This window comes from Leopardus geoffroyi, chromosome B4 (genome assembly GCF_018350155.1).
Source record: "Leopardus geoffroyi isolate Oge1 chromosome B4, O.geoffroyi_Oge1_pat1.0, whole genome shotgun sequence".
NCBI lineage: Eukaryota > Metazoa > Chordata > Mammalia > Carnivora > Felidae > Leopardus > Leopardus geoffroyi.
Genome location: NC_059341.1, coordinates 128,176,010 through 128,185,816, shown reverse-complemented (window position 1 = coordinate 128,185,816; position 9,807 = coordinate 128,176,010). Strand labels below are relative to the sequence as shown.

Sequence of the window (9,807 nt, the reverse complement as noted above, 5' to 3'; positions counted from 1 at the left end):
CCATCTCTGCACATCTTGGTCCCATTCCCTGCCCTCAGGTCAGCCAACTGCAGCTCTCTGCTGTTTCAGTAAACCAAGATAAGGATGCAGGCTGGAGCAGTATGAGGCCTTAGACATGAGTCGGAGACCCAGCTATTAGCTCATAATGGTGATGAAAATGTTTGCAGCCCCTACTCACCAGTGGGCTGGGGGACCCAGTGACCCTTCTGGCTGCTAGAGTCTGCTGACCATGATTCACGAGCCAGCGTGGGAGGCAGCAGAGGAGTCAGCTGATGGTGACACTTCAGGATCTGGCCTTTTACTGATCATTAGCAACTATGTTGGGAATAAGACAGGGCCCCGTTTAGCTAATCAGAACTTCCAGGGCTAGATATGGAGAGAAGCTAGAAAGGAGATGGGAAGGTACCAGCCTGTGCTAGGTGATTTACACAAATTATTTTGCTTCCCACTGTGACATTATGGGTTTGAACTACTAATTGTAGTGATCATAATAACAGCTAGCATTAATTGAGGATTTACTTTGTGCCAGTCCCTTCCTTAAAGGACTTTGTATTCATTATCTCAAGCTAACTTATATAACAATTATATGGCATAGATACCATCGTTATCCTTATTTTTCTGGTTAAAAAATTGGGTCAGGTTTTGGGTCAGGGCACAGAGAGGGCACTTGCCCATCTCACAGCTTTTAAGTGGCAGAGTTGGGACTTGAACCTACTTCATCTGATGCCAGAGCCTGAAGAACGCAGATGCCTTGATGTCCTATCCTTCAGCACATACAAAACAGGTAACCAGAACCAGAGTCCTCTGTGAATGCTTCCACAGAAAGATACAGGAATGTGGCCTTCCCCTGCTTCTGCCTCCCAAATCTTGTACAGGTGCACATAATCAGGGAGACCTAAACCACACTTAGACTCTAGCTCAAAAAGATGTCTATGGATATAGTTTTAGCTTTTCCTGTTTCTTTCAGAACAAGCAAACACATTAGAATGAACGTGGAATAAATACGAAAGACCCTATCTACCCTGAGAGTCAACTTTGAGTGCAACTTTGAGTCAAAGACCACGGAGGGGATGCATGGAGTATTAGGTGGGACTCTTGGATAAGAAAACACAGAAACCAATGTAAGGAAGCATGCTTAGTCAGAGATTTAGCCTAAGATGCATAGGGAATATCTCATGGAATCCAGAGACAACAATAAGTTCAGAAATGGTCTAGAATCAGGCAACATTCTCACCTCTGGTCTCATCCCTGCTCTGTGCATTTGCTTTATCCTTCTTCTACCTTGAAGATGGGCTTCCTCTGCTTCTCAGATCCATGCAGCATGAAGCATGCCTGCCCTTGCAAGGCCAGCCTCATACAGTAATTGTCTGTCTGTCAGTCTCTCTCTCTCTCTCTCTCTCTCTCTCTCTCTCTCTCCCCCTTCCTCCCTCCCTCCCTCTACCAATTCCAAGTGCCTAGAGTATTGATTTGGTTGAGCTTGGGTCAGTGCCTGCCCCTGGTCATATGTATGAAAGCTGGAATAGCTGGGAATATATTGTGTATAACAGCAGCTGCTCTTCCCCTCTCCCCACCTATTCCCTGCTTCTGGAGATAAAGGTGGGCAGTCAAGATGGTGGGGAGGGAGAAGTTTTTGGTCCATAGGCTACAAACACTCCCCAAAATATATCTTACATATATATATCCACTATACACCATTCACTGGCCTAATCAAGGCTCAGGGATTTTTTAGATTGCTCCTATGTGAAAAGATGCCCCCAAGTTGTTGACATTGAGACACCAGACAAGGGATTATATCTATTCACCTAGCTCAGGCCCTTTAAGGCAGCAGATTCAGCCACTCTGTATACACCCACAGACCATGGCAGCAATAACCCTAGAGAATCTACGTTTACTTTTGGACCTTTTCTCATTCAAATGACATCTCTGGAGTCTTGGCGCTTTGCTCAACTCAATCCTGGCTTCTGGCCCTTTAGGCTAATTGTCAGTTTTTGGTCTCCACACTGTACATTTCTGTTCTCTCAACCAGGCTTTGACTAGGCTTGGCCATGTGCTCCTATAGTGTCCCTCCATGTCCAGAGTGTCTCCAGGAAAGCCATAGCCCACTACCTTAAAACTAACCTCCAGCTCTTGTTGTCCAGCAGCCTGGCTGGACCAGTCTGAGATGCCCAGGTTGAAGACCTTAAGAACATCCATGGGCTTTGGCCATTTGTATTTAGCCAAACTCTTGGGCTTTGGTTCAGCATTCTGTGAGTTTGAAATCTACACCAAACTCTGTGCCAGATGAAGGAACACAGAGATGAAGAATATAAGGCTGTTGCCTTCAAGAAGATCACAGATATGGCAAAGGTGGAGCTCCAGCAGGCACTGACCATGTTCAGCATTGAATAGCAACCAAAAGCCATCTACAAGGAACTGCTCCCCTATGCCCAGACAGCCAAAGGAGAACTCACGAAGGCCCAGAATGTCAGAGATAATTCTGATTCTGGCATAAGAAGCTGGAAGATAAGAAGTCTTTGTTAGTTCCTCCTTCATGGGTACAATGAGGTATTCATGCTATTCCCCTCGGGACTTGGGAAGTCTTTTAGGCCCAAGAAAGGTCTGTGCGTCATCATAATTGTGTAATATGGCTGCCCTCTTTCCGCCCCACCCCTTGACATATCCTGGTCAGGCAAGTTAAAGTTCTGTTGATGCGCTAACTGTTGTGGCCACCATCAATCACACTTCCTTCAGTGGTCTTTGATATGGCCTTCCAAAGAGCTGGAAATCTGGGAACCACTTCCTTCCATCGATTTCACCCCCTATTTTCTGCCACCATGTAAAGGGATTGATTCCATTTAAAGGCATTGTGACGTGAGGGCAAGGCACAGCCTCAGAAGTTTAACTGCCCTGAGTCTGAATCACTTACCAGCCATGAAGGCTTGGACAATTTTCTTAACCTCAGAACCTCAGGATTTTGTTTTGTCTTGTTTTTGTCCAATGTGGAAAATAAGACTTATGGAACAGCTTCATAGAGTTGATATCCAGATTAAATGGAACAGCATAGGTAAAATCCCCAGCACTTTACTGACACCTAGCCGATGCCCGATAAATATAGTTGCCATTTATCGGTTCTAGGCAGGTTTGGTGAAATAAATGGACATATCGAGCCCCACGTTGGGCTCTGTGCTGACAACATGGAGCCTGCTTGATATTCTGTCTCCCTCCCTTGGTATTCTGCCCCTCCCCCACTTGCCCTCTATATCTCTATCAAAATAAATAAAAATAAAACTTAAAAAAAAGAGGGAGAGAAAGAAAGAAAGAAAGAAGGAAAGAAAGAAAGAAAGAAAGAAAGAAAGAAAGAAAGAAAGAAAGAAAGAAAGAAAGAAAGAAAGAGACGTGGTCCCCACCTTTGAGAAACTTAGGGTCTTTTCTCCATATTTATGACTCTCTTCTGTTTTGTCCCCCTCCCTGTGTTTATATTATTTTTGTTTCCCTTCCCTTATGTTCATCTGTTTTGTCTCTTAAAGTCCTCATATGAGTGAAGTCATATGATTTTTGTCTTTCTCTGACTGACTAATTTCACTTAGCATAATACCCTCCAGTTCCATCCATGTAGTTGCAAATGGCAAGGTTTCATTCTTTTTGATTGGGCTAAATGGGTAAGGGGCGCTAAGGAATCTACTCCTGAAATCATTGTTGTACTATATGCTAACTAATCTGGATGTAAATTTTAAAAAATAAAAAATTAAATTAAAAAAAAGAAACTTAGGGTCTTTATCATAAAGATAGGTGGTTCCTTATCATAAATATGAGTGATTAGGCCCACCTGTGTGAAACATCCCCATCTGTAAATTGGGCAATAAGATCTACCTCATATGATGTATAGACACTGTTAACCCCCACTTTACCAATAAGATGATGAAGCACAGAAAGACTTAGTGACTTATCTGTGGTCATGGAGCTGGGAAGCAGTAGAGCTAGGATTTGAACCTGCTCTCTGGCTCCAGAGCCCATGTTCCTGCCACTCCTTTCTGCTACCTGCATCATCTTACTGAGCTAAGTGAATGGGAGGAGTCACCAGGATGCAGAAGGTGGTGGAAAGAGAGCTGGATTTGCAGTCAGGAAGGTTGGAGTCTGACTTCACAATGATGGTGGCTGTGGGCAGATCACTCCATTTCCTTATTAGCAAATGACACGAATAACAACTTATGCCTGAGAGTTCCTACATAGATCTCATTAGACCCATTGGTTCAACACATGGTTGTCAGAAGCCTGCAGTGTGTCAGACACTGTCCTAGGTGCTGGGGATGAAGCTTGAGCAAGAGACAGGAGCTGGTCTCAGATCAGGTCCCTGCCCTGCTGTCTAATGAGAGAATAAGATCATGTGCTTGGAAGTGCGTCCTAAACACAAGTTTGTCGTTAGTGTTAAGCAAGTGGAAAGTGCTTGCAGCTCTTCTGATTAAAACAAAACAACAATAACCCTAACAGGTACAATGTATGAAGCATTTTCTCTGCACCAGGCACTATGTTAAGCTCTTTGTGTGGTTCTTCTACAGCAGTCCCCTCAAAATATCACATGAAGCCATCATAATTGGTTCCCATTTTACACAGGAAAAAACTGAGGCCTGGAGAGGTTATTAATTAACAGCCAGTTAAGCACTGGAGCTGGTTTTCAAACATAGGTGGTCTGCCTTCAGAGCCTCTAGTCCTAAATATCACATCATGTGGCTTCCACTTCATGTTACTGCTGCTTCTGGTTATTTGTATCTCAGGAATATATTTAGAAACATCTGGAAGTCTTGTAAAGGGCTTTATCGTTAAGTATGGGGAATTTAGCCCACAAGCCTCCATCGTCTAGTCAAGCCTGGCCTTGATCCTGCACCTACTTTAGACATAAAGACAGATGCTCAGCTGAAGGGCTGGGGAGCAGAGCGCCATGGCATTCACTGGCGAGATCTCCCAGCCTTGGCAGTTACCTCACCACTGGCCTTTACATCACTGCTGGCCAAGCCAAGTGCCTGGGTTGTGTCCTGAATCTAAAAGCCTGACCATAGGCTTTTATGAAGCTGTATCTTGCTGAGAACTTCCTGGGCATTACCTCACTTGTCCTCTATCAACTTCCCCAGAAACTGTGGCTGGCAGCCTCATCCTAGATTTATAGATTGTGGAGCAGTAGGCTCCAGAAACAGGAAGTGACCTTTTCAAGGTGTCCTCATACAGGTGGGTACAGGGATGTGACTCTTAGTCCCCCAGATGTCGTCCACAGCATTAATGGCCAGAGACCTCAGATCACACCACTAGGGGCAGCAGAGGTCAGACAGGAAGTCTGGAAGCCTCTTAATCCAAGACCCTCACCCTGCATGGTGTTGCATTCATTCTTTTACTGCACAGATATTTATTGATCACCTACTATGTGCCTCAGTAGGCACTAGGGATAGCAAGGTGGATAAGGCCGATGCAATTCCTGCTCTTACAGAACTCAAAAGGCCAGCAAGGAATAGACCTGGTTAACGAGTAATTACAACTGTGATGAATATTATGAAGAGAACAGCACAGAGGGCTCTGGGACCACACATTAGGTGACATACCTTGTGCAGGACATCAGAAGAGACCATCGTCGAAAGTGGTGTTTGTGGTGACACATAGGATGAGGGTGATTGTTTCAGGTGAAGAGGAGAGAGAACTCCAGGTACTTGAATATGCATCTTGAGAGAGATTCATGGAAGAAACTGAAACATAATAAAAGTGGCAAGAAATGTGACTGGTGTGGAGGTACAGGCAAGATGAGGAAGGCTTTGAGGTCTGTATTAGTTTCTATGCTGCCTAACAAATTACCACACTTTTATCAGCTTAACACAACACCTTATTACATCACAGTTTATGTGGGTAAGGAGGTACCAGAACCTCCTGATTCTCAGAACCAGGTTCTGCAGAACTTATCAGCAAACCCTAAACAAATACACTATTTAGGTGTGGGTTAACATGTTAACCAGACTCACAGCATTATTGTATAAAACTGAAATGAGAACCATATAGTTAACACTTAGATCAGAACACCCTTGAAGACATCATCAGTTCATCTTCTTCCATCAAAATATGTAGGAAATTTAATTGCAGTCATAATGCCAATCTATTGGGGCAGCTGGGTGTCTCAGTCGCTTTAGCATCCAGCTTCGGCTCAGGTCACCATCTCACGGTTCATGAGTTCAAGCCCTGTGTCGGGCTCTATGCTGACAGCTCAGACCCTGGAGCCTGCTTCAGATTTTGTGTTTCCCTCTCTCTCTCTCTGACCCTCCCCTAATCATGCTCGCTCTCGCTCTCTCTCTCTCTGTCTCAAAAATAAACATTAAAAAATTAAAAATAAAAATAAAAGGACTCCAATCTATTAATTCATAATGAGAAAATCCACTGAAATGATAAAAATCCTGGAATCTTCATGTCTAGCCCATCCTCTGAAAGCAGAAACACATGGGAAGCCATAGCATACTCAGGTGGCTGTTTAGCCAAGTGTCTTAGAAGTATATGAGTGAAGGGAATTAGTTTGATAGAACCAGACTAAGACATCCTGTTGCAGCCACTTTGCAGTAGATTCAATTGGGCCAATGGGATGGAACATTTTGGAGGTATACCCTCAGTAAATGCCAGCCACTAAGACAATGACTATTCTTTGTCTTAATATCACTGTCTAAGGACATTAAGTTCCCTTATGGTGCTAGTGTGCTGTGATTCCAAAGGCAACTATTACTTATCCTGGATATAGTCCAGAGCCTGAGCACATTGCCCTCCTGAACAATATAAGCCTTTACCATCATCATCATCATCATCATCATCATCATCATCATCATCAGTAGTATGGAGAATGATCATTATCTAGAGACTGATGCCTACATTTAGGACACAGTACTAAGTGCTACTGATGTTATCCTATTGAATCCTCACAATAACCCTACCGGGTAGTTGTTCTCACTCTCAACGTGCAGATGAATAAAGAAGAAACTGAGGTTCAAATAGGTATTGTTGTTTGCGCAAAGTCACCAAGCAAATGGAAGAGAAGGAATTCCAACTGCATTCAGCACACTGCTGTTCTGCCACACAGATAAAGTGGATCATGCTTTGCATGCCTGCTGAGCAAATAAATGCATGCTGTAAATTCAGCCTCTTCCCTCCCATTCAAGAAAGTAGATTGTATTGAAAGTCTGTGAGAATGATGTCACTATAGGGGTAACCTTGAACCTACTTTAATTTATTAAAAGAGGAAGTGTTTGTACAAACATTGGTAATCTTACTAATATGACTGCTGGCTTAAAAGTTCCCAAACACCTGGTAGTCCCAATAGGTGTAGTCCCCAATAATTCTAGAGTGTCCCTCAAAGATACCTCACATCTACCCATAAACAGCATATTAACTGTTATCATATGTGGGTATCAGTTACCTTTTTCTCTCTGTCTCTGCCTTCTACTTGTTTATGTCCATCATCCACATGGCGACCTGGAGTCAATTTCCTACTGAACCAGGACCATGCTTTTGTACCAAGGTCATGTATCAGCACTTTCATTTATCCATTCATTCATTCATTCATTCATCCATTCAACTAATATTTACTGATGCTCTACTTTGTGCCAGGCACTGTTCTCAGACCTGGGGAAAGAATGGTGAATAAGACTAATAGGTCCCTGCTCTTGTGTAGCTGATGTTCTAGTTTGGGGTATGAAGAATAAACAATTAACAAATGGGTAGCTGAATAAATAAGAAAATTTTAGATAAATATAAGAAATATAATGAAAATAAGACTGCCAGGGTAGAGAAGCACTAGATAGGATGGCATAGAAGACACTGTTGAAGCCCCACCCCACATCTTCTTGGCCCACCTTTGACTTCACTAGCAACTGCAATGGTCAACTACCAGGCACACAAACATTGTCCCACATGCCTCTCTCCATCTCTCCTTCTGAGGGCATTTTCTGGTGCCGTAGGAGTGTGCCCCAGCCACACATAGAGATTGACTGTCCCCAGGCCAACCTTTAACCAAGGAGGGCAATAACCAGTGGATAAATACTCCAACTTATCCATCTCTTTGCAGGACAATTCTGAGGCATGTTCTTCATGATATCTCAGAGGTCTCCAATGGGACCGATCCTCGGTTTCCTGAAGAAGTAACCAACTCAGTAACACACCCTGCCAACATTCCCATCTCTGTCGTGACTCCCTCACTTAAGATCACCTTGCAAATAAGTCACCAAGTCTGTCTTCGTGTCTGGTTGTAGGGAACCCAACCTGAGCTATACATTCAAGGACAACGTCACTGAGAAAGTGATGTTTGAGCTGAGACCCAAATTATGTGAAATAACCAAGATGTCAAGATCTGGAGGAGAGAATTTTCCAGGGAAAGGGAGGAGCAGGAACCAAAGCCCTAAGACATGAAGGAGCTGGAAAACTCGGGGAACAGAGAAGGCTAGTGTAGCCTGAGCACAGGGACAGATAAGAGCTGGTAGGAGATGAAGTCAGAGAGGTAGGTAAGGGCGGGCCATGACACGGAGCTTGGATTTCACTCCAAGTTTAATTGAAGCATTGGAGAGTAGTAAACAGGAAAGGAACCCCACCTGATTTGCATTTTTGGAAGATTCCTCCTGGTGTGTTGTTGAGAAGAGGTTGTAGGATAGTAGGAGAGGAAGCCACAGCTGCTTAAGAGGCTGGTTCTGCTGTGACTAGAGTCTCAGAATCACTCTTAAATGGTTCCATTGGGGTTTGCCTCTAACACCCACTCTCCTTTGAGGATGCAATCCAGACAGAGACCAGACAACCCCTTGGATCTTTAGATCTTTTGTTTTCCTAACCATGCCCTTCCCCCACCCAGTACCCTCCACCTTGCAAGACATAAGCTCCCATCTACGAGAATGCAGACTGACATAGGTGTATATGGTGGAGGAGGGAAATGTGAGCTGTATCAACAACAGCCAAACCACAATGTCTCGTGTATTGTTAACCTGGGTGTCACCTACTTTTCTTCCAAGTCCTGTGTCACACAGTCTGCTATCATGGCTGCCATACATGGCCCCGTGATGGCAAATGACACATGACACTAAGGTCAACATGGATACAGACCTTAGAGCCCCTCTGGATATCTCAAAAAAATCCACATGGGCTTATTAGTGAGAAATCTAGACTTCATTGAATATCTCATGGGAAAGGTGGAAAAGAAAGCTCACATTGCACACCTGTGTATTCCTGTTTCCCCCCAAGACCCTATCCTAGGATAAGAGAGAGGTGAAAAGGAGACAGGTGCCAGGGAGGAGCCAGATCATGCAGGGCCTTTTATGTCATGCTCAGGAGCACTTGTGTTTTGGGGAGTTATGCTAAAAATAAGACCCAAACCACATATAACAAAGGACAAGGCTGAGGTGGCCAAGGTCACATTAAAGCAGAATCAGGGCAAATGTTGACTACATGTATGAGTTTCTTGTGGCTGCTATAACAAATTACCACCAACTTAGTGGCTCAAGCCAACACAAGTTATTGTCTTGCAGTTTGGGTGGTCAGAATTCTAAAATAGGTCTACAGGGCTGGTTTCTTCTGAAGACTTTAAGGGAAAATCCCTTTCCTTATCTTTTCCAGCTCCTGGAGGCTACCTAGATTTCTTGGCTTATGGCCCCTTCCTCACATTACTCCAACCTCTGCTTCTGTCATCTATCAGTCTCTGCTTCTGACTCTGATCCTCCCCGTATCTGAGGACCCATATCATTACATTGGGCCCATAATCCACAATAATCTCTCCATCTCAAAATCCTTAACTTAATCACACCTGTGAAATCCATTTAGCGGTGGAAGAAT

General features: G+C 43.9%; 1 protein-coding gene and 1 long non-coding RNA gene across 4 annotated transcripts in view; both read left to right on the top strand.

Moving 5' to 3' along the window:
- The window catches only part of SYN3 (synapsin III), a 465,355-nt gene that overhangs the window by 273,431 nt on the left and 182,117 nt on the right, over window positions 1-9,807 (top strand). The gene's annotated exons all lie outside the window — the stretch shown is intronic.
- LOC123590468 lies at window positions 182-8,215 on the top strand. 2 transcript variants are annotated; one of them, XR_006708776.1, is made up of 4 exons: window positions 184-419; window positions 683-784; window positions 968-1,086; window positions 8,060-8,215. It is a non-coding gene; the product is annotated as an uncharacterized LOC123590468 (long non-coding RNA). The 2 variants fall into 2 exon arrangements; XR_006708775.1 differs by having other exon boundaries at window positions 182-784.